Genomic DNA, 23,973 nt, shown 5'->3' with positions numbered 1-23,973 from the left:
GGGGAGTGGAGCCGCAGGGATGCGCACAGCACTTCCCCTGTGTCTGAGATGCTTACAGTGAAAGGGGTGTGAGCGGGAACCAGTTCTTCCATGAGTGGGCACAATGAAAGGAGCATGCACATACGTGTTAAGGAGCATGGAAAGGGGGCGCAGAGAAGGCAGTGTTATAGGAGCTGACCCCTGATGGAGAATAGGAGTTGACAGAGGAGGGTGACAGCAGACAAATTCCCTAGGTCACACCTTAAGAGAGAATGGCATCTTCTCTCTGGATGGGTCATCCATCATTTTTGTGGTTGAATGGGCAGAAATTGAGTCATCGACTTTCTGTTACAAAGGGCCCCATTTCTCCGAAAGGTCAACACCATCCTAAAGCCTTTATTTCTGCAAATAGGGTTTCGGTCGTCTTTCCTGTACCCTGGCAGGCTCTGTCATTTTACACTTTGCTTTGGTGTGCACAGCTCCAGAGGGTATAACTCGCACTGCAATGCTCACTTGTCAGAATCTTCAGCATACTTACCAGTATCTTCAGTGCCACTCTGCCCTGAGAATTCCACATCAGAAGATCCCTTCACCCTCCACACCTCTCCAGCATTCAGTTCGTTTGGCCACACCCTTTTCCACATCTTGACTCAGTCTACATTTTTGAGAGCATGCACCTGTCTCCATTACTTGAAGTCACCTTCTAAGCCAGCATTCTGCCTCCAGCACCAGATGGCCAGCACAAGGCCTTCCTCAGGGCACGCTCTCGATAAAGATTGATGTCCTGTATTCCTTTCACAGTGCATCCTCCTACACGGAGCAGAAACCATTGTGGCTAAGACCGATGCTACACCAATCCCACCTGCTCTCTCTTCTGCAAACAGTGAAAGGCTTGATCTGACAGTGTAAAGTATTTTTAGATTGTTCTGTAGGACTTGGAGAATTGTTAAAATCAAGAGAAACCTTTTATTCTAGCTATATAAAAATGTACCCAGAATTCAGGAATATATTTCCTTAATACACTGTGCCAGGTTTTTATCTAAAGGACATCACCTTAATGCTGCTCTATTCTCATCCTTGAGGCTGCTTTAAGAACATTAAGTGTGGACTTGCTATAAACTAGCAATGGTCTAAAGGATGTGGGACGCATGGAAAGAAGCCAGTCGGAAATAGCGGTGATCCCCTAACCTGTGACCAAGTATTAGGCAGTAGAGACTTGTAACCAAAAACCCAAGATCACAATCCAAACTCTGGATTTAATCACATTCATAGATGTGGGGTCTTGGGGAAATCACATCATTTCTCTGAGCCTCTTTCACTGTCTCTAAATAGAATTGTTACTAAAATATATCTACTTCACCAGTTGCTATAATGATTCTGTAAAATAGTATACACATAGCTCACTGTAAAATGATAAATTAATTCTCCCTTAATTCATATCTGTAAAGCTCCATTCCAGTCATAAAACAGAAGGAAGCCTTACGTGGGCTATAGAACAAACCTCACACCCAGTAGGACTTCAACTTGGCCCTTGTCCTCTCAGAGCATCTAGAAGAGGAGGGGAGGCAGAAGAATCAAAGCTCACTCTCCCTGGGCACAGACAACATCTAACTTGGGTAGCGCCATCATAAGAAAGAGGTGAACCAGGGAAGAGTGTGTTTACTTCTTAGAGCTTAAACCTGGTGATACTGTGTTGTTTGAAAGAACAGTAAGGAAAGCTATGTCTGGCCACAAAATTTCCAGTGCTGTTGATTCTGGAAATAAATCAGGAAGTTAAGACTGGTGGTGCCAGGAGTGGTGCCCACCATTCCCTGAGTTTCAGGAGTCTCAAGATTTTGTCTGAAAGTTTTGGCACATTCTGACCAAGATTGTTAAAACTTACTATAAAGAAAATAAGTCCACATTCCACAGGGTTGGTCAGTCGATTATCAGTCTACCTACCTACCTACCGACCTACCTACCTACCTATCTACCTACCAATCCTCTATCTACCAATCATCTACCTCCCTACCAACCAGTGCACTACTGATCTCTCTCTACCTACTTACCTCTATACCTGTGAACATTACAATACTCCAAATCTCATGAAACTAATAGCAAGACCAGAAGTTGTCACCATCGAAGTTTAGCATAAAAGTTAAAATGTCGCTTCAAATTCAGCTACATAGGACATAGCTGAGACCACTTCACCAGGCTGCTAGTCAGAAAGACTGGACAGGGAATGTAAGATGGCCCTAAAGTCTCCACATATAATCGATATAGATTTCTATATTTAAAATATCTCATCTGTTTGGGATGTCTAGTCCCCTCAGGAAGATCATCTCATCCAGCCTTTGTCTCCAGGCAGGTAATGCCCTAGCATGCTCCCCTGGTTTTACAGAGCAGGGTCCGAGGCCCCGAGCTCTGCTAGGAAGTGCTTAGTGAAGAATGGCTCCAGCCCCTCTTGGTAGGTCTTTCTTCTCTGACACTCTCTGCCTTTGAAAGGCAGCACTTTGCCTGCGGTCCTGAAATAGGGCCTGGAATCAGCAATGGTCGCCTTCGGCAGAAGTGCCTCGGACACTCTCTGTAGGAAGGCAGATAAAAATGACATTCAACAGTGTCTTATCTTGCCAACCTACACATTTAGTGATGTGGCTCCTGCCGTCGCTTCTTGAGTGTTCATTGCTGATGGATGGCCTGGACTCCGCGCCTGCTTTCCCGCTTGGTGATTTTATTTTTCTTTGCTGTAATGTGATCTTGAAGACAAGATACAGGCATCTGGCAGAAAACTCATTCCTCATCTCCTCCTCTCCTTTCCTAGCACATTGCTTTTATTTTGGGACTCTTCTAGCCCAGAATGATCTGTTTGGACTGGTGAAATCACTTGAGGTCACCAGGACAGAGGGAATAACACTGCAGTTGCCGCCGGGTGAAACAGGAGTCGAGATGGGTGGTGTGGAGAGCAGTCTACAGCAGCCAATTTTAGAAACAGTCTTTGAAATCTGCCTGTCAGAGCTGAAATATTTCCCCTGGCCTCACACTCTGTGAGCTGCCTGAAGCTTCTCCTCATGTCAGAGGAGCCTCGAAGCTCTGTGGGCGTGCCTGGGGGGAATAGCTTGGTTCCAGGGGGTGGCTGTCCAGGTGTTGCCAGGAAGGGAGCCTGCTGAGCAGAAGACAGTCCTGCCTCCTGCCTCGTCACCTGCCTTGATTGTGAGGCAGGAGGGCCCTGAGCTCCCTTGGCTGCTCTGTTGACTGAGTTGTTTAGGGTTCTGTGACCTTCTCCCAGTCATCCAGACACAGAGCCAGCTGCCTCCCTGGGACTCAGAATTGCTGGGATAAAAATACTGAAAATAATAATAATACTCCAAGTAGAAAAGGAATGCTTAGAAATTGATGGTGGCAGCAGTTGTACAATTCTACTCGACATAACTAAAATATGGCATGATATGATATACTATGTATTAAATTCCAACTAATAATAAACAAAGAAAATACAATGGACTGGCAAAAGAACAAATAATAATACTTATATAATGCCTACCAGGCCAAGTATTCTTATAGGTGCTTTACATATATTTTCAAGCAAGGGGGAAAATGTGAAGGTAAATGACATAGAGTTCTCTCACCTTCTGGTTCCAAGGCCCCCTCTCTCTCCTTTAGCAATCTCCATGTGAGCTTTGTCCTCAGTGTCCTTGTGGGCTCCTGGACTGCGTAGGGCTGTAACCTCATTGAACCTAGCCGTTCTTCTGTGGTCCTGATTCATGCCTTCGATCTTTACTTCCTGGCCTGCCCATCCATCCATCTACCCATCCAGCCATGGTTTATGAAGGACCTATCTACCAAGCATGATTAAGTGTTGGAATATCACTGTAAACATTTAATCTTCTCTCTATTGGGAATATAAAGGGGCTTCAAAACGTTCTTGGAAAAATGGAATGAAGAGACAATGGAAGTGTTCCGTGAATTTTTTGTGGCCTCCTTGTACAATCCAGTGGCTAGGACAGTAAACAAAGAAAGTTACAGAGATGGTCACTGGGGGTAAGGAGCAGAAACAGGATACAGGTAAGCGACTCTAGATGGTAAGGGAGTGGACATCTGAGACGAGGCTAAAGAAGAAGTCCGGGTAGGAAGAGCGTGTGCAGAGGCCAGAGTGTGAAGTGCCTAAGAGGCCGTGGCCTAAGAGGTTCTGGGAGCTGAGATAGGCAGTCCACGAGGAGTGCCGTGAACAATGGGGAGAGTTTGCGAATCCGATGGGAGAGTGTCAGGAATCAGATCTTACCTGTTGGATCCTAAGCCAGGAATGGCATTATCAGATGAACAATCTCTTTGACTGCTGTATGGAGAACAGACTGGAGGAAGACAAGAGAGGAAGCAGGGAGACCTGCTCAGGGCGATGGCAGTCATGGACCATGATGGGTGGAGCAAGGGCGGTAGTGTGAGCGAGAACAGAAGGGGTGGATTTGAAATGAGTTTGGGAATATAGGACCCTTCTCCTTGAGTCCTATTTCTTTATGTTCTCAGAGACTTTATCAGTATTCTCCCTCCCAGTGCCTCACAGCTCTCACGCACTTACGACCACTGTCAGCTGCAAGCCCTGCCCACCCCTATCCGCGACACTTCACAATATTAATGGGAGTAGAATATTTTTTGTTTTCCCCTTTGGGTTTGTGAACTGCTTCTTGATTGACCATTGTATTTGGTCTCTGCAGCAATCTTCGGTGTCTTTGTAGGACCAGCTTAAAACTCCATTAATATCTTCGTTTTGCTGAGGGGCAGCCTGAGCCCCAGAAAGGTCGAGAGATACTCTCCCGGAGAGTCGGGGGTGGCTGCAGAACTCAGTCCCCTATTCCGACTTCATCACTGATTTATGCCACGCACATTTATTGAGCGGCTCTTGAGTTCCAGGCACTGTGTTGGGTTCTAAAATCAAGAGGTAAGTCAGTCTTGGTTTATCCGACTTTCACGGAGCTTAGAGACCACAGGAAAAGACAGATTTGTAAGCTCATGAGTGTAATACAGTCTATTATTTTTATATTTATACTTTTATATTATTTTCCTTACATGTAAACTTTTATAACAGAGAAGATTTCTAGTTGGCTCAGTGGCTTATATAAGAAATAAGAATGTGTACTTTACTATTTAATTTGATCGAATAATTTGGTATTTTAATGTCATTTAAAAATATTATTTATAACATGTCATTGTAACTTTCACCTTGTTGAGGACAAAGAAATATGAGACCTTTCTTAAATGGTGACCTTTTAAATACATCCTTATATTGAATTACAAAAACAACTTATTACAGAAGTCAAACGGGAAAGTCGGTTTTGCTTCTTCCTCCTGAGGTGCCGCTCTGTGTGTCTCAGGGATGAGACATCTAATATAAATGGGAATTCCTCCAGGCAGATAAAACGGAGGAAAAGAGATTACAAGAAAATATAGCAAAAACGGGTGACTCTTGAGGGGGCTGGGCAAGAGTTGTCCTGGCAGGCAGGGTGAGGAGCCCTGGGGTTGGGTAGAAAAGCAGAGGTCTGACATGGGGGTGGCTGCTTTTTGCCTGTTTGAAGAGTTTGACCTTAGGTGTGAAGGTGAAGGGAGTCTTAGAGAATGAAGCTCTGGAATTCCAACTTCAGATAGGTCGCCTTGACTGCAGGCAAAGGGGCTGAGAGACTAATCTCAAAGGAATGCAGTGGCCTTGAGAGAAAGGAAGGTCCCAGATAGGCTCAACAGGAGGTGCACTCGGATGTGAACAGTGCGCAGGAAGCGGCTACTTGTGTTCTTGCCCAGATCCCCCATGCTCCTTCAGTTGTAGTGGGGCTCCAAAAGTTGCTAGCAATATCCCAGGAAAATCTTCTCTTTATGCGTCATATTACATAGCCTCATGAGGAGATTGCATCTAGTGTCTTTGCTTGCAATTAAATGAAATACAGTTCTTTTTAAAAAAATTTTATTAGGGGCTCATACAACTCTTATCATAATCCATACATATACATACATCAATTGTATAAAGCACATCTGTACATTTTTTGCCCTAATCATCATCTCATGCCCAACAGGAATTCCAGTATGTCTTAGCTATATGGGAAAATCAATGCAAATTTTATTGCAAAGCATGAAGTTTCTAGAAGGGTCCTTTGGGATTGGTGAACATGTGAGGAATTACTGACTTGCACCCTTGTCTTTGAAATACATTATTTTGACGGCTGATGTCCTTGCCCTTTATGCAACTAATCCAATTTGTCCTGATCCTGCCCTCCGAAAGCAAAGCCCTAGTTATAATTGATCTCACGACGAGCAAAAAAGGCAGAGTGGCGTGCACAGCTGGCTTAGCAGGGTTTTTGTGGTCATCGTGGGGCAGTTGTCCAGCTTCACATACAAAATGGGTCTCACTGCCTCCCACCCCAGTGACATGGATGAGACCTTTTTTTTTAAAACTATCTTTTAGCACCAGTAGGAGTTAAGGGCCTTCCTGATCCTCTGTGTTTCCCCCTGTCTTCTGGGAAAAAACTAAGTCCTTACATTGAAAATGGAAAAAATGTTCATAATGTGGAAAGTATATATTTTCAGATGGGAATTTCTTTCCTCTGTGTTTGTTTTATTTTTAAATTTTCCTGTCATGCCTTTTTTTTTTTTAAAAGAAGACTCGATGCAACAAAAACAGTAAGGGTATGAGGTTTCTGCTATGTAAACCTTTCCCGACTCTGGATCTCCTTAGGCAAACATTGTCACTTTCTGCCTCAGATTGAATTTTAACTGGCGCTTCTCTTTGCTAGTTTGTCTTTATGAACCCCGATACCTGCAGAAGAAAATCAGAAGCCTACAGGAATGATTTTCTTGGCTAGTTCAACCGAGTGTCAGCCACTTGTCTAAGTAAAAAGCTGTTTAAAGAGTTCTTTTTAACAGTTTTAATAGACTCAGCAACAAAGAATATCACTGTAAGCCAGCTCTTGTTATTCCTACTTTCTCTGGATGGTCCAAACAAGGTCATCCGTCACATGTGAGAACCATCATGCTACATGGAAGGTCCAGCAATAAAAACACGCTTCTGGAACGAAGAATTCTTGGGAGGCTAGTAGTTATTACAGAATTATATAATATCTTTGATTTTTAACATAGATTTCCCAGTCTTTGATCTTGTATAACTTGCTCTGTGGTTTATAAAATTAGCAGTTGTCTTTAATTCACCTCCTCTTCAAAAGGGAACATTTTTATAATGGGTCAAATACCGTAAACATTTCAGAATATAACTTCAAAGAGGGAAGACTTTAAACACAGTTGTGTTCATTTAGCTGGTGGTTTTGAGACCAGAAGGGCTCTTGGGTCCCACTTTCCATTCATTGACTGTTTCAATGACAGTCTCTGACGTACAGTGCCCCATCAGCCTACTCAGAGAGGAAATGCTACATTAAAAAATCCCTGGGCAAATCCTCTTTTCTGTGTGGTCCCTTTCCTTTTTTTTATGATGGCTGTCACAATCCCATTTCTACCGTGAGTTCTTTGGTTAATTTTGCTGTTACTTTCTTGTTCTGTGCCTTCCCACCACCACCTCCAAAGAAAATAAAATAAAAAGTGTAAATCCTACACCTCTGTACCTGTAGCTGTAATCCTATTTGGGAATAAGACTTTATTTGCTGTGTTATTAGACCGTATCAGAGTAGGGTATGTCTTAAAACAGTCATCCTTGTGATACTAAAAGAGCGGATTAGGCACAGAGAAGGGAGTACAGATGGAGGGAAGATAGAGCACCACCTGGAGATCCCAGAGCAACCAGGGAACAGCATTCCTGACGAAGACCTCTCCCTACAGCCTACAGATAGAGAGCCTTCCTCGAAACCAGGGCCATGAATTTGAACTTCGAGCCTACGAAATGATAAGCAAATAAATTTGTTTTTCAAAACCACCTACTTTTGATTTTGCGATTATAGAAATGTTTGAGATGTTTCTCCTATTTTCTTCTTTTCTACTTGGTGATAGGACATGGTATCTGCTTGGTATTTCATCCAGAGAGTTGCATAAATGTTAATAAAAATGACACTTTATATATATATGTAGGTATATATGTACATATATAAATATATTGCATTCATTATTTTACAATCTACTCACATGTATCTTTCATCAGCCATAGCAGATGTCAGTGAAACAGTAGGTTGTGTAAACTTAACTGGCTTCCCAGTTGTTGAACTTGATGTTGGTGGGCCTCTGAGAATTGAGAAATATCTTTGCCCTTATTGCTTCTCATCAGGACAAAGTGCTTAAATCTAGGAGAGATGGGGAAGAGCAGCACCCTAGAGATGAAATCTTGGGGCCAGGCTGAGAAGAGAGAGATGATCACTGGTTGAGACATTATACCAAGGAGGAGAAAAGAGAGCCTCACCCCAGAGGTGAGCCAGTGATGGGAACCAAGGAGAGCTGAGTTGTGCAGCCTGTTAGAGATTGCAGTTGACAGTGTGAGATGGCAGAGAGCAAAAGAGGTGAAGATGTGAGATCTGAGGTCTGAAAAAACAAAAAACAACTTCACTGCCATTGAGACAATACTGACTCAGAGTAAAACTGCCCCTGTGGTCGTCAGAGGCTGTAGCTCTATGGAAGTAGAAAGCCTCATCTTTCTGCCCCAAAGCAGCTGGTGATTTTGAACTATTGACCTTGTGGTTAACAGCCCAGCACATAAGCACTACACCACCAGGGTTCCCTTGTTGTTAGGGGCCATCGAGTTGGTTCTGACATCGAACTCACACAATAGAGTGAAACACTGCCCGGCCCTGCACCATCCTCACGATTGTTCCTGTGCTTGAGCCCATTGCTGCGGCCACTGTTTAATCCATCACCTTGAGGGCTCCCTTAGGTGACATGAAATAGTTTAGAATCAGGAATGAATGTTGGGCACTTAAGTAACATTGCTTTATTGATACCTATTGAAGAGGTAATGCAGCTCCTTAAAAAAAAAAATGAAACCCAGGCTAGATGACTCAGGTCTTACCTGTCAGTAAGAGATACCTTTAGTCCCAGGTGATGTTTGGAGCACATCGTAGTCATTTGCTATAGCTGATGTCCGAAACATTGCTGTCACTGATGTGACACCCACCCCACCCACCTGCTCCAGCCTGCTCCAGCCTATGACAGTTACTCTGAGCAGCAGCTGTGTGGAGGACTCAGGGCCACAGAGGTTCAAGGAAATAAGACCCAGAGACAGTCTAGCTTTGGTGTATACCATGTTCTCTTCATTTCCAATTGAACTGGTTCGTTTCCACGAAGCTAGAATCCCTTGCTGTAGGATCCTATGAAGCAGAAGATGCCCTTGCAGGAGTCTGGCCTCGATACCAGGAGACTGTCATGTGGCCATGTTCGCTGTCTCTTCCTCTGGTTATCAGGTTGCACTGTTGGGGAGGTGTTGGAATGCTAAGCGCAAAGCTCAGCTAGACTGAACTCACTGGCGCGGAAGAAAGATGAGGCTGTTTGCTCATGGAAATATGAAAGGCTCAGAAGTCTTACATAAGGGTCGCTATGGGTCAGGATCAACTTGATGGAAGTAGTTCATCACTATGGACATAGTAGAAGTTGGAAGCTGCAGAAGCCTGTAGGTGATTAAGGTGTTTGACCTTGAGTGTTAATTCATGGTTGGTGTTGACCCCATGTCCATTCTCACTGCCAAGCAGCAGATGTTGAGATCCTGTATGTAATGATAGGCTTGGCTTCAATCAGCCCTACTCAGCTCCCTCCCCCTCCCACACAGCGACGCCATGCCCAGGATGCGAGAACAGAGGACTACATTCCCATCGTGGAGACATGGCACCACGTGACTCTTAGACCAAAAGTATATTTATACTTTAATTTCAAGGGCTATTTGGGTTTCTTTCATCTTGTTTTCTGCTTTCATGTGGACCTTCGTTTTTATTGTCTGCAGAAACTTAGTTTGTTGAAAACAGAGGGAATTCCTTTTCAAGACATTATTGAGATCAGCCATAACTGAGTTTGTTTTCTTTTCTTCCAGAGAAAATTAGCTTTTAATTCAGGCCCGGTAGGAAGCTCAGGCCCAGGGCTGTAGGACACCGATCACCACACAGGGTGTGTGCGGTGCACCCTGGTGACGGAAGTCCTCGCTTGCTTCCTGCATACAAGTGCTTAGATATGGGCTTTCGTGCTGGCAGGAATTGGTTATGACAACATGTGGGCAAGATGTTTATCTTTAGGATAAATATTTGGGTAGGAAGTTTGTCTTTCAAGGCACTGAGACCTAATTGTAAATGAAAGCATTTTGCTGTGATTCAATCACCTCTTATTCCTTCTCTTGTAAGATATTGTAGGAGCAGATTTTGTACATTAAAGACACTCAGCACTTGCGGTTTTAATCAGTACATTTGTTTGAGAATGGAATGGATGCCACGGCGGGGAGCTGTGACGTTTCCCTTTGAAAGGGTATTATTTTTTTAACCCAGGCAAGAATAGACAGACAAAGCCTACTCACTATCTGTCTCTATGTATGTGTAGTAAGTTTATGTGTTAAGTGCTTGCTTAACGCAGCTGACGTGTAGTGCGCACACAGTAATGTTGGCTCTCTTCCTTTTTCACTGTGGACAGCATCATGTTAGCAAGAGGTCCAGAAGTTACAAAGGAGTCCCTGGTGATGCAGATAGTTAACACGCTCAGCTGCTAACCGAACAGCTGAGGGCTCAAATTCACCAGAGGCACCTCGGGGAAAAGGCCTGGCAACCAAGGGCCCCAACATTAGCACAGCTCTCCAGTGGCATCGCCATGATGACCAGGTCCTCGTGACAGAATCAGCCCCATGGCAACAGGTGGTGCTGGTGCAGCTGTAAGCCGATCACGGAATTAAAAACGAAATGAACAGCTTTATGATGCCTGTATATACTTTTCTCCTGAGTCTCCCCAATGCTCATTCAAGCTGCCATGAACACTTAAAAAAAGAAAATCAGATTAACAAACAGAGGACCTAAGAAATTAGTAACTTGTCCAAGATCGCTCAGACAGCCACAGAAAGAAATCTGAGCTCAAAGACGGCTCTGATTCCAAATTCTGCTCACATTCCACTTTATCCTCCCTGAGCCCCAGTTCCCCGGTGTGCAAAAGGGTGAAGGTCCCTCATAGGTTGACACGCTGGACAACCTCACAAATCTGCTGCAGGAGTTGGCGAAGAAGAGCCGCCGCACAAGCACTGGGCAGGGAATCACGCACTCCCGGGCATGCGGGGGTGGGGGTGGGGTGGGGGGCGGGGCGCTGCTGTCACTCTGCCCTTTCGCCGGGACATCTCTTCTCCTGACCCATGCTGGCTGCAATGGTCAGCAGTGCTCAGCCGCTGCTTCCCAGCCCAGGCTGTGGCACCGACCCCACGCTTTACTACATGCCAGCTGAGCTTTGGTGACACAGTGGTTCGGCCACAGCTGCCAACTGAGAGGTTAGTGGTTCATATCCACCCAGTGGCTCATAGGATAAAGCCCTGACCATCTGCTCTGTCCAGATTACCACCAAGAACACCTAGAGGGCGGCTCTACGCTGTCCTCTGAGGTGGACAGGAGTCAGAGTCCACTTGAGGCACTCAACAGACTCTCTCCCAGAAAGTACTTCACGTCATTTGCTCATTTTATGCCTCATACAAGCCCTAAGAGGCAAATCATTAGTCCTATTTCACAGGATAAAAATAAATCAGAACTAGTGAGGCCCAGAGGATGTCTGAGACATCCCGCAGGTCACACAGGGGACTGAACTCAGAGAGTCTCAACCAGAGCCCCACTCTGCTCCCCAACACTCATGACCACGACTCAGAAACCCCCGGCTTCTGGGCCGCCTGGGTTTCCTCTCTGTGACCTCGGAGGATTGGAACATGAATTCTGCCACCTCTGCCCGACCGCTGAGTAGATTCCAGAAAACGCTTGCAGCAGTACAGCAACACACAAGCCACGGCAAGCTGACGGACAAGTGGCAGATTCCAACTCACGGCGCCCCGAGGTGGCGGAGTGGACCTGCTCTCTAAGATTCCTGCCACTGTAAATCTTGACAGGAGCCGACAGCTTTCTCTCTCCTGCTAGTGGGTTTAAACCACTGACCTGGCCGTTAAAAGCTCAACACTTAACCCTCGTCCTCACTAGACCCATGTCTGGTTTCTATTTTTTTATTTGTTAGCAATGCCTCGTGATATCCGAAGTGCAGGAAAGATACAATTTCACTCTTCACCAAGCATTGTCACCTAAAAGTCTTTTGGGGGGCCCTGTGGTAACAAGTCCATAAAATATGGATTAATTGTGTCAGAACTGTTTTTATTGTTTCTTATCTGCAATCAGGTTCAGTCTCTCCTCCAGGGACTCTCCTGGGAGAGCCCAGCCAGGGATAGTGTTCAAAGGGACTTGCCTAAAGGTTTCCCAGAGCGAAGACAATGGACAAATCAGCTGCTATCTAGGCTCCTTTTCCTCAGAATACTAATAACAAGAATGAAAGAGAGTCCAACCCATTTCCCAGCATGCAAATGGGCTCCCTCGCTGGCTTGCCCCTTCCCACGGGGCAGACCATGCCCTGGGTCAACAGCAGCCATCCTTTGTGGTTCGGATAGGTTTCTTTCTGAAGCATGAACCTTTATAGAAAACCAAAGGCCACGACTTTCCTGAGAGACTGGGAAGCACACGATCAGATGGGAAGCCAAGGAAAGGGTAGGTGGGGGCTGGATTGAAGAGGCTCTTCCCACGGTCAGATGGCAAGTGAGATGAGAGGACCCTCCAGAGAGAGGAAGACAGCCACATCTCAGAAGCAGGTCACGCCGGCATGGAGGCCCGTGCTCAGGCCTGGAGCCCTCAATGCTCAGATGGAGGTGTCAAGTCAGGGACCCCGCTTCAGACGGAGCCAATCGAGAGTTCCCTGGACTTGTCTGCGGCTTCCCATTCCTCCTCTATCCTCACCCTTCTCTTCCTCATGCCCAAGATGGAATGGAAAGCAATGTGTGTATTTAGAATGGTCTCTGGGGACAGATTGAATGGAACGCTTCTGGGTCAAGAGAGCCAGTGGCCCCTTCTCAACTCTCCCAGTGGAGGTGAGCCAATCCCATACCTGCTCTGAGCCTCAGGCCCCGAGTTCCCAAGGTGGGCTGCAACCTCACCGCCTGACTCTGATCATCCAGCGAGTGTCAGATGGATGTGAATGTGGTCGGCGCTCATGTCTGTGGTCACATCCCCTCGTCCTTCTTATGTGTCATCAAGCTGCCCAGAGACGGTCCATGTGAGGGCACTCGACCATGCGGAGAACACTGGTGGCCAAAGAATACGAAACTGGACGCTCAGGCAGGCCACACACTACTTGGTGGTGACTCGGTGGTCATTCCCAAAGCGCCTCTCAGGGACCCACAAGCATTATCTGTGGGAACCCTCAACGCCCTGACTCTGCCTCCTTGGGTGCTGGGTTTCATGGGTGCTTGGAAAAAGAGTGACGAGGCGCTGCCGTTCAGCTGTGGTGACTGACTCATGAGTGAGCGGGAGGGATGTGGACTGAGCCGGAAAAGCCCACGTCTCCTTGTCCGATTCCCGTTACTGCGGCCCTGCTCCGGGGCTGGGGCTTCTGCAGAAGGACGAATGTCCAGGCTGGATCCACGTGACTACTGAACACCCTAGATGATGCCCCAAAGAAACCACCCTGCCTGGCCACCACTCACACCTCCTCTGCCCTCCCAATGCTCCTGAGTTCTGCCCCTTTGAGCGCTTCTGCTCTCCTCCACAGCGACAGCCACAAGCTGTCACTGATCTGCCAGCTCTTCAGCGCAGGGCTGGGGAACTGATGGATGCCTGGCTGGATGGGAAGACTAGGAAGGGGCCCTGGGCGGCTCCTCCACTTTGCAGATATGGAGACCAGCAACAGGAGGGAAAGCAGTAAAGTCAGGAAAGAAGCCCCAGGTCTCTGCTCATTTTCAGAAACCCTGAGCCCTGAGGGTGTCGTGGTTATGCGTTGGGCTGCGGTCCACAGGGTCGGCAGTTTGAAACCACCAGCAGCTCTTTGGGAAAGACTGGGCTTTGTGGTCCCGTGGAGAGCTACAGTTTCCATGGGTGGTCGCTAAGAGTCAGCACTGACTTGATGACAGGGAGTTTGGTTAAAGGGCAGGGAATCCTCATGAGCGTGGAATGCGGAATTAGCTGAACAGGTACAGGCGGCAAGTTCTGAGACACAGCAGAGCCAGGGCTGCCCAGTCCCACTTGTCTCCCCCACGCTACCGTGCAGTGTGCTGTCAGCCCTTAACTCCTGCACGTATTAGCTCAAGGCAGGCAGTTTCGTGTTCTGGAAGACAGGAGGTGACTTCTCTAGGAAAGTGAGCGGTCCGGATGAAATGCCCTCCCAGGAGGGTCTCGTCCCCTGCCCAGATGGCACGTTATGCGGCCACATCTCTCCAACAGGCCACTTTTGAGGCGTCTATACCACGCCACCATGACCTTGGGGTTGGGCATCTTTCAGCTGGAAGACACGTCACCTTGTGAGGGCTCAGTTTCTTCACCCACAGTCCTCTGTAACACAGATGAGATGAGAGATCATCCACGGCTCCTACTCCTTTCAAAGCGTATGCGACCCAGAGCAGCTATCCGATGCGCAGGGCCTGTTATCTTCCCTGATTATTTTGAGGATTCTCTCTCAGATTGTATTTATTGTGCCAGTGGCTCCAGGTGTGTAAGGAGTCACCGGGTGGTGCAGATAGTTAAGTGCTTGGCTGCGAATTGGCGGATTGGTAGGTTGAGTCCACCCAGCAGCACCTTGGAAGAAAGGCCTGGTGATCTCCTTCCAAGAAATCAGCCACTGACAAATCCAGAGAGCAGTTTCCCTCTGGCACACAGGGGGCAGCTCTGACTCCGAATTCACTCCAGAATGGAGGCTCTGGTTTGGGGTTGGTCCAGATGCATCAGCATTACATGAGGAGCTTTGGTATAAAAATATGATTTGATGTACTAGGGGGAGGGGAGGATTAGGAGTAATTTTTTTAAGTTTCTAAGGTGATTCTGATAATGCATTTGCTTTGAGAACCACTAAGCTGCCTCATTTTTCACCACTTCTCTATCAAGGAGTGCTTCTGTACTCCTGCACGGGTGTCCGTCTCTCTCATTCTTATTCATCGCCTACAAATTAGCTGCAGTTCCACAGGTGGAGTGACCTATAGAACATCCTGCCTTCAGGCCCTAACTTATCTGTCCCTCTTAGTGAGCCACATGGTCACAGCAAGCAGTGGACTTTGTCACCTCAGGAGGCAGTGGAGGGCTACATCGGGTGCTGGCGACTCAAGTCCAGCTCCTCAGCACCCTGTGTTCCGCAGTGAAACTGCACAGAGGGTTTCCTGGATGGTTAGGTTTATGGAAATAGGTCTCCAGGTCTTTCTCCCGCGGAGCTGCTAGATGGCGTTCACACAGACAACCTATTTTTGTTAGGAGTTGAATGCATATCCGTGGCACCTCCAGGGCACCTTCCAAAATACTAACCTCACTGCTCTTGAGTCCATTTCGACCTATAGCGATGCTGTAGCACAGGGTAGAACTGCCCTGTGGGTTTCTGAGACTGTCACTCTTCTTGGGAGTAGAAAGTCTCATCTTTCTCCTGAGGAGCAGCAGGTGGTGGGCTCAAACTACTGACCTTGCAGTTAGTAGCCCAATATGTACCCACTGCCCCTCCAGAACTCCTTAGGATCACATGTTCGGACTGCTAATTAAGCATTTGGTTCTCATCAGCACCTACAACTCAGTTCATGACATCATTCTCCCCAACCAGCTAGTCAGGGCCCTGTTGCTCCCCAGAGCCCCAACTCTAGATCTGGTCTCATCTTGGATTCGTCAGCCCTTGCCTTCCAGGGTCTCTCCGTGCATGCTCTTCCCGCCCTCCTACCACTTCCCTGGAACTGAGGCTTCTACATGCACCCACTAACCTCGGTCTGCTCCTTTCCGAGTCCAAGAGACCCCAGATCAGTCTCCCTCGGCGCTCCTCGCCAGTGTCCACCATCTCCCCATGGTCTGCAAAGTGGAGGCAGCATTGCACAGGTACCCACCTTGGCTTTTCAAGCTCCTGGCTCGGGGTAACACGTCACTCAAATATGTTAACAAAAGGATCGAAGGAAGAACGCCAGTCTCCGGGGAGAAGTGCTGGAGGGGGGCATTGCCAGATGCCAAGAAACGAGTTTTCCCCAACCACGGACTGTCTGATCAACTCTGCTAGGCATGTTGGATTTCTCTTGGCTTTTGGACAGGTTTGAGACAAACACTGCCAGAGGTTGCTTTTGTTGTTGTTTTTTTAACCTGTAATATTGCTTTTGGTCTTGGAAGCCATTCGGTGTGGAAATCACCCACTGTTTGTTGAAGCTTTGTATCTGTAGCAAAGAAAGGGGCAGGAAAATAGCCCTCGTGGTCTGCTTGCTGGTCACCCAAAGACACCCCATCCCATAGCGTTGTGAGGGACACAGGGGAATCACTAGAGACGAACCCCACTCGGGCTCCAGGCTCAGACCACTGGAGAGTTCGCTCGAGGCTGAGCTTGCAAAATGATTCAGGCAGGTTTCCCAGGATGCCTCAGCATCAGAAATCCGTACCTCTGCTGCTCCTCCTGTTTCCCTATTGATAACAGAGATGAGTCAAGGGACTTGTCCATCTGTCACTAGCCTGGCCTTGATTTCTCTTCTTCAGAAGAGCTCTTGTTAGGAAACCCTGTACATAGATAAAAGCAATGAAAAGTTTTATTGGGGACTTTAGATATTTGTTGTTGGTGGCAAGTTACTCATTGTTTGCAGAATCTCTGAATTTTCTCTCCTTCTGGGGCTTGGAAACGAGGGCCGCTGTAAGCATTCTCCTTAGGCAGTTCCCACTGTGTGTGTGTGTGTCTCCTGCTGCCTCATTAGACGGCAGTTATCGCCATGAAACCCCAGCTATTCCAAATGAGATCATGACCCATTGCCAACTTTAACCCCAATTTTTCACTGCCCCAAACACCAAAGATCAACTCACTGCCATAGAGTTGGTTCTGAGTCATCGCAGTCTTATAGGGACTGAGAGGGGGTAGAACTTCCCCTGTGGGTTTCTGAGACTGTAACTCTTTATTAGCATAGAAAGCCTTGTCTTTCTCCTGCTAGGCAGGTAGTGATTTCAAACTGCTGACCTGTGGCACCTGCTAGCAGGGTAATCGCTGCAAGCCACCTTACTAGGCAAGAACGATTGCTTTGCTAAAAACCTCAGCTACCCTGACCTATATTACAGGCCACATTCGATCCCTGGCAGCAAATATCAAGGCACTAGAGTTTAACAGGGTAGTCAGAACTGCTTTTAATCTTGGAACCCCCCCTTCCCCCCCATCAGAGAGGAAAAGTTAAGTGGACTTATCCTGATATATATAGTGCCCACACGGCAAGTGATGAAGTCATGACCAGTAATACTGGGAGGGGTTACAGGAGGAGTTCCTGGGGGGGGGGCATATGATCAACTACTAATTAAAAGGTCAGAGGGTCAAGCCTGCCCAGAAGTGAATCAAAAGATGCACAGAGACATCAAACAAACAAACAAACAAACAAACAAAAATACCCATAGAAAACCCTAAGTCCAAAGGAACCAGCCACTCTGTGTGAGAAAGAGGAAGCTGTCTGACCTCATGAAGACTGACAGTCTCGGAAACCCTCAGAATCTAATTGGTGGCAGTGGGTTTGGTTTTGGGTTATTCCAGTTCTTCTCGGACACACCTGGAGGTACCAGGAGATCGGGTGTCCTTTATCCATGAAGGACAGGAAAGCCATTATTCAAAGCTATGACATTTAGCCAACCTTTCGTCATTCAGTTAAAGAAAGCTTCCCTGCAGTTTTGGAACCCTGTCTTCTACAGTCGAAGGACGCTTTGAGAATACACAGTGGGGATGGTGGTACAGCACTGTGAAAAGGTCACTGAACTGTGGGCTTGAAAACGGTTAGAAAGGCAGATTTCTATGGTATGTATTTTTTAACCATGATTTCAAAAAAGAAAACAAATAAATGAATTCAAACCATGCATCTTGCTCTCAAAATGTGTTTTGAAGCCCCACAGACTAAGCCTTGCCTCTGGAAAGAGTCCAGCTGTTCTAAATGTTATGACAAAGGGATACAAGTTCAGGGACATGAACTCGAGATACTAGAGGTTCTCATGACCCTGTGAGAAAGATGGTGGGACTCCAGTTTCCAGGCTTGTGTTTTCTTTCCCCCATCAGGCCCATTGAAGACTCCATCTCAGCGGTCAGCCTTTGCAGAACCAGGGGCAGGGTGGCCCACGGGCTCTCGTTGCAGAGATTGTCTAACTGGGTGTGTTCATGTCAGACAGGAAGGGAGAAGGGTGCACTGGCTCTGTGCATGGTCTGCAACAGTCAGATGATAATCACAGTCACCTTCTCTTGTCCACATCGGCTTCTCTCCTCGTTACAGAGCTTTCTGTGTGAGGCTCACAGGCACCGCCATTTAGTCATGGCCCCTCCGACCTGCCGAAATCCAAAGTCTGTGTTGTCAGGTCCTAACTTATGAAGACCTGATTTATTCCCTAAAATAGGAGCTGGGATCCTAGACAGGCAAGCAGAACAGAACTATTATTAAACACTCTCAGATGGGACTGAACGGTTGAGTCAAACATAGACTCTATAACCAGTCACATCACAGGCCAGGGCAGACCCACAGAAAGATATTGTTTCTCCACTTTGGCTGCACTTGATCATCACCGGAGGAATTTACAAAAATATGAGTGACAGATTCCACTTTCACAGATTCTGAAAAAAATTCACCTGGAGTGGGCATCAGTTCTTTTAAAACTTCCTATGTGACTCAAATGTGCAGGCCACCTTGAAAGCCTCTGCAGGAAGGATCAATACAGACTGTAGGCCTGGGGCTGCTCCAGCCTCGGCCGCTCCTGGGGCAGGACCCAGAAGGGACTGTTGTGGCCCTGGGCACGTGGGAGAGGAAGCTGGAGATGGCGGCAGGCACCAGAGCTCAGCCAAGCGAGTGCACAGCAGCGGTCCATGAGATCATGGTGGTAGCCCCTGGGCTGATCGCTCTCATGTGCATCAGATGCCCTGGAGGGGACCCTGAGTCAGGGTAACCCCGTGTGTGTCAGAGTGGGCTGTGCTCCGCAGAGTTGGTAATGCCTGACCTTTCTGAAGTATACCACCTGAGGTGCTTCCCAGGGGCCTGGAACCTCAACCCAGTTAACAGTTGAGCATGTTGATCATCTCCACTGCTCAGAGAACCCTTTCTCTTATGACACTGTTGCTTGTTGTTGCTGTTGAGTGGGTTCTAGCTCATGACGGCCGCCATGAGTGCAGAGAACAACTGCCAGCTAAGTGCGATGGGCTTCTGGAGACTGTGACCTTTCGAAGCCGATTGCCAAGCCTTACTTCTGACTGTGGTGCCTGTGGGTGGGTTTGAACTGCCAGCCTTTCAGTTAGTAGCCCCTCACGTAATCATGGGTGCCATCACCTTTCTTATGTATCATCGTAGTTTCCTCGGGCTACCATAGTAAAGTACCACAAAGCGTGGGCTTCAAATAACCAAATTTCATGTTCTCGACGTGCTGGAGACCAGAATTTCAAATTTAAGGTATTAGCCATGTACACTCCTCCTGAGGACTCACAGAGGAGGAGAGCGGGTGTCTCTCAATTTGGAGACAGGCATGTGGTCTGCAATGTGTGACGCTGTTTCCAATCCTGTTCTTCTAAGGCATTCCTCAGAAGGAATTGGGATTCGGACCTCAAGTACTCGAATATTACTTTGTTCACTAATAACATCTTCGACAATAACAAAAATACTAACCCTGTTTCCTGGTTATCAGTTCAAAACCACCAACCGGTTTATGGGAGAAAGATGAGGCTATCTACTCCCATAAAGAATTATAATCTCGGGGAACAGCAAGTGATCCAGAATTAGTGGTAAGGAGGGTGTGAGAGGACTGGTATAGATTCAGCAAGGGCAATGTAATGGAGAGAAATTACTGAAACCCAAATGAAGGCTGAGCATGATAGTGGGACAAGAGGAAAGAAAAAGGAAATAGAGGAAAGAACTAGGAGACAAAGGGTATTTATAGAGATCTAAACACAGGCATGTACATCTGTAAATATATTTATATAGGATGTGGGAAAGTACATCTACATACATATATTTATAGGTGTAGTATTAAGGCAGTGGATGGACATTGGACCTCCACTCAAGTACTTACTTAATGCAAGAACATGTTCTATTAAATAGGCATTCCATGATGCATACCTTCCCGACATGATCACTGAAGACAAATGTGTACATAAGCAAATGTGGTGAATAAAGCTGATGGTGCCCAGCTATCAAAAGATATAGCATCTGGGGTCTTAAAGGCCTGCAGATAAGCAAGCAGACATCTAGCTCAGAAGCATCAAAGCCCACATGGAAGAAGCACACCAACCTGTGTGACCACAAGGTATAGAAGGGACCAGGTATCAGACATCAAAGAACAAAATATCAAATCATTGTAAATGAGGGTGAGTGCAGAGTGGAGACCCAAAGCCCATCTGTAGGCAACTGGACACACGCCCTTACTGAAGGGAGGTGATGAGCCAGTCAAGGTGAAGGGTAGCAACAATGAAACATACGACTTTCCTCTAGTTCTTAAATGCTTCCTCCCCCCACTATCATGATCTCAATTCTACCTTACAAGTCTGGCTAGACCAGAGGATGTACACTGGTACAGATAGGAGCTGGAAACACAGGGAATCCAGGACAGATGATCTCTTCAGGATCAGTGGTGAGAGTGGTGAATACGGGAGGGTGGAGGGAAAATGGGGTAGAAAGGGGGAACTGATTACAAGGATCTACATATAACCTCCTCTCTGGGGGATGGACAACAGAAAAATGGGTGAAGGGAGATGTTGGACAGTGTAAGATAGGACAAAATAATAGTCATTTACGGATTATGAAGGGTTCATGGGGCAGAGGGAGTGGGGAAGGAGGGGGAAAATGAGCTGATATTAAGGGCTCAAGTAGAAAGCAAATTGTTTTGAGAATGAGGATGGCAACAAATGTACAAATGTGCTTGACACAATGGATGGATGTATGGATTGTGATAAGAATTGTAGGAGCCCCCAATAAAATGATTAAATAAAAAAAAGAATTACAATCTCGGAAACCCACAGGGCTGGTTCTACCCTGTCCTATAGAGCTGCTCCAGGTCAGAATCTGCTTGATGGCACTGAGGGTGTTTGGGTTTTGTTTGTTTCTTGGGGTTTTTTGTGTGTGTATCTCCAAATAAGGTCACACCCAGTATTGCAAGGTTATGACTTTGGCATATCTTTTTGGGGGTTGGGGCATCCATGTAAATCCATACTCTCCCTCAGAGTTGGAGGTGCAAGCCCTCAGAAGATGTCTAACCAGTCTCTCCCACTGCTCTGGGGTCCGTCGGCATTCTTCCCAGGCTCCCACAGTTCACTCCCAGCGCCTGGCATGTGGTGACTGGATGTGGAGCGGGTGGCTGAGGAACTTTAGCGGGAGGCCCAGCCATTCCTGGAAAGGGTGCTGTTTTCTTGCTAATTCGTTCCAGAAGCCATTCTGCTTTCATGTCTGAAGTCAGGAATGTGTTTATGCACAGTGTAACCAACGCCTCAGTCCCCGGAGAGTCCTCGGCCTTGCACCGCACCCAGCATCCGCCTCCTGTTCTTTCCCTTCAGCCCAGGTACCTGCTTGGCCTGCACCCCGATGGCCAGCAGCTCTGCTGGGGAGAGGGGCCTCGGTGGAGGAGCCGCAAGAAGATTGCCTGGGTCTTGAGGGGGATGATTTTGTGGTTGATACTAGATCCCGCGCAGGGAAGAGCGTGGCAGGGCCAACTTCATAAGTCAGCAGAAAAGTTGCCAAGAATGTGCTGTGCACACGGATCTCAGGACCTTGGCGATTTCATGTGTGCCTAACTGAAAAATTATATCTGTGGTCTTGGGGCAAAGCAAGAATGGAGGAATAATAGACTTAATATTTGGATGTAGTGTGGGCAGGGAGGCTTGCCCAGTCTGAAAAGCTGCCCTTCCCACGTTGACAATGTAACTGGCAGAAATAAAGCCGTGGTCCCTGTGACCCAACGACAGAAGCAGTGGAAGGCGGCTGCTGTTGGGGCTCGGTGCTCTCAAGGCTGCCCCTACTCACAGCGACCGCATGTGCAACCGGATCCTGTGCCAGCCTCACAATTGGTCCTAGGTTTGGGCCCATTGCTACAACGCTGGATTCGCGTTCCTGGGACATGAGGCGGAGCCGACTCAGGGGAAACCGTTGCTGTCCAGGTGAAGAAGTGGTTCCTGCTCACCGCACGTGGGCATACATCGAGAGCCCTCAGAAATCACTACGGAGGTAGACAGGAGGCAGCAGGGCCCTTGGCTGTCTCCTCCAGCCTGTCATCTCCGTCTGTCATACCCTCCTGACACAGCCTGACCGCTAGGCTATTAGACAAACACAAATGGGGTTTGTGGTGTCTTAACTCCACTTTCACAAAACCGAATTACTGAAAGGTAGGCTTAGAACAAGGATAACATCATTTAATAACTGGCACAGGAAGCCTTCCCTAAGCTTCCTGTTATGGTCAGTGCCCTGGACCCTATCTTTGTTGGATTATGTATCATTTCTTCAAAGCATTTACTTCAACTAATGATAGTCATTAGCAGATGCTATATGCCAGCACAGTTCTAAGCACTTTAAAGATTTCATCTTTACAACAGCCCTGTGGAGATAGACGTTTATATTATCCCCAGTTTATGGATGAAAAACAGAGGCACAGAGAAGTACAATAACTTGCTCAAAGGTTACATTAGATTGGTAGGTAGAGGACCAGGCTTTGAACTGAGGCAGCCTTGTTCCAGGGTCTCTGGTTTCCATGCTAGACAGCCTCTCAGGTTTCCATTTAATTGCAAATTTTGCCTCAGGGTTTGTTTCCTCCACTCACAAGGGCATGGACTGGGTCTCCTTCTGCCAACCATAGAATCCTGAGTGCCTACCATAAGATCCGGCTTGCAGAAAGCTCTCAATAAATATATGTTGAACAGAGGAGGGACGTCAGATGCAGAAAGGTTAAGCCACCAGCTAACTGTCAGCCTGAGATGCAAGCTGAGGTCTGCCTTCCCAATTGTGACTAATGGTCTGCCTTCCCTTGATAAAGAATGTACCTGGTGACAGTCTTCAGACAGCGTAAAGGAGTCACTCACCTCTGGAGTGTGACCAAATAGTGGAATTCCTCGTGGTCTTTACAGTTTCCCAGAATGTGTGACCTCCCTTTAATTCTCCATTCTCTGGTTATGCTGCTTGTGAAAATTACTATACTCTGTAAATATGGTCCTTGAATCAGGGAACCGTGATCTCCAGCACAGCTTTCTCAGGCGCTGTCTCTGTTAACTTACAGTTATGTCTGGCGAGGAGCTGGGTAGTGGGGTGTTCTTTTTGTGCCATATACTGTTCAATCAATATTTGAGTCTTTATAATAAACACATTAAAGAAAATTATTTTATTTAAAATACTGAAAAAGGTAAATGTTCCTCTTGGCAAATTGGGCCGTAACTACGGTAAGTGGTGCTCCATCCATTCAGAGCAGGGTTCTTGCTCGTTAGCAAGTTTTCTCACACCCCTTTCTACCTTTCGGGTTTCATCTTGCCTCTCTGTCACACACTCCCTTGTTACTGCTTTCTCTTTCTCACTTCCATCGAGTGGATTCCAACTCGTAGTGACTTGTAAAGAAAATTGTGTAGTGAGTTAAACATTGGCCTGCTCGTGGCAAAATCAGTGGTTCACACCCACCGGCTCCTCCCCTGGAGAAAGACGAGGCTGTCTGCTCCCCAAAAAGATTTACGTCCTCATAAACCCTAAGGAGCGATTCTACTCTGTCTTACAGGGCTGCTGGGAGCTGGAGTTGGCTCAGTGGCAGTGGGTTCGGTTGGTTTTGGATGTGCCTTTTGCAGTTCCATTCCTCTACCATGAAGGCCCTGCCCTCTCGCTGCCTCTGCACACCTAATATTCTTTCATCTCCAAGGCTCATCCCAGGCCTGGCTCCCCCAGGAAGTCTT

At 47.1% G+C, this 23,973-nt stretch overlaps 1 protein-coding gene across 1 annotated transcript in view; it reads left to right on the top strand.

The window, feature by feature from the left end:
* Positions 1–23,973, top strand: part of ME3 (malic enzyme 3) — a 223,466-nt gene that overhangs the window by 13,412 nt on the left and 186,081 nt on the right. The gene's annotated exons all lie outside the window — the stretch shown is intronic.

Source organism: Tenrec ecaudatus, chromosome 4, assembly GCF_050624435.1.
Source record: "Tenrec ecaudatus isolate mTenEca1 chromosome 4, mTenEca1.hap1, whole genome shotgun sequence".
Taxonomy (NCBI): Eukaryota; Metazoa; Chordata; class Mammalia; order Afrosoricida; family Tenrecidae; genus Tenrec; species Tenrec ecaudatus.
This window is presented reverse-complemented; position numbering and strand designations above follow the sequence as displayed.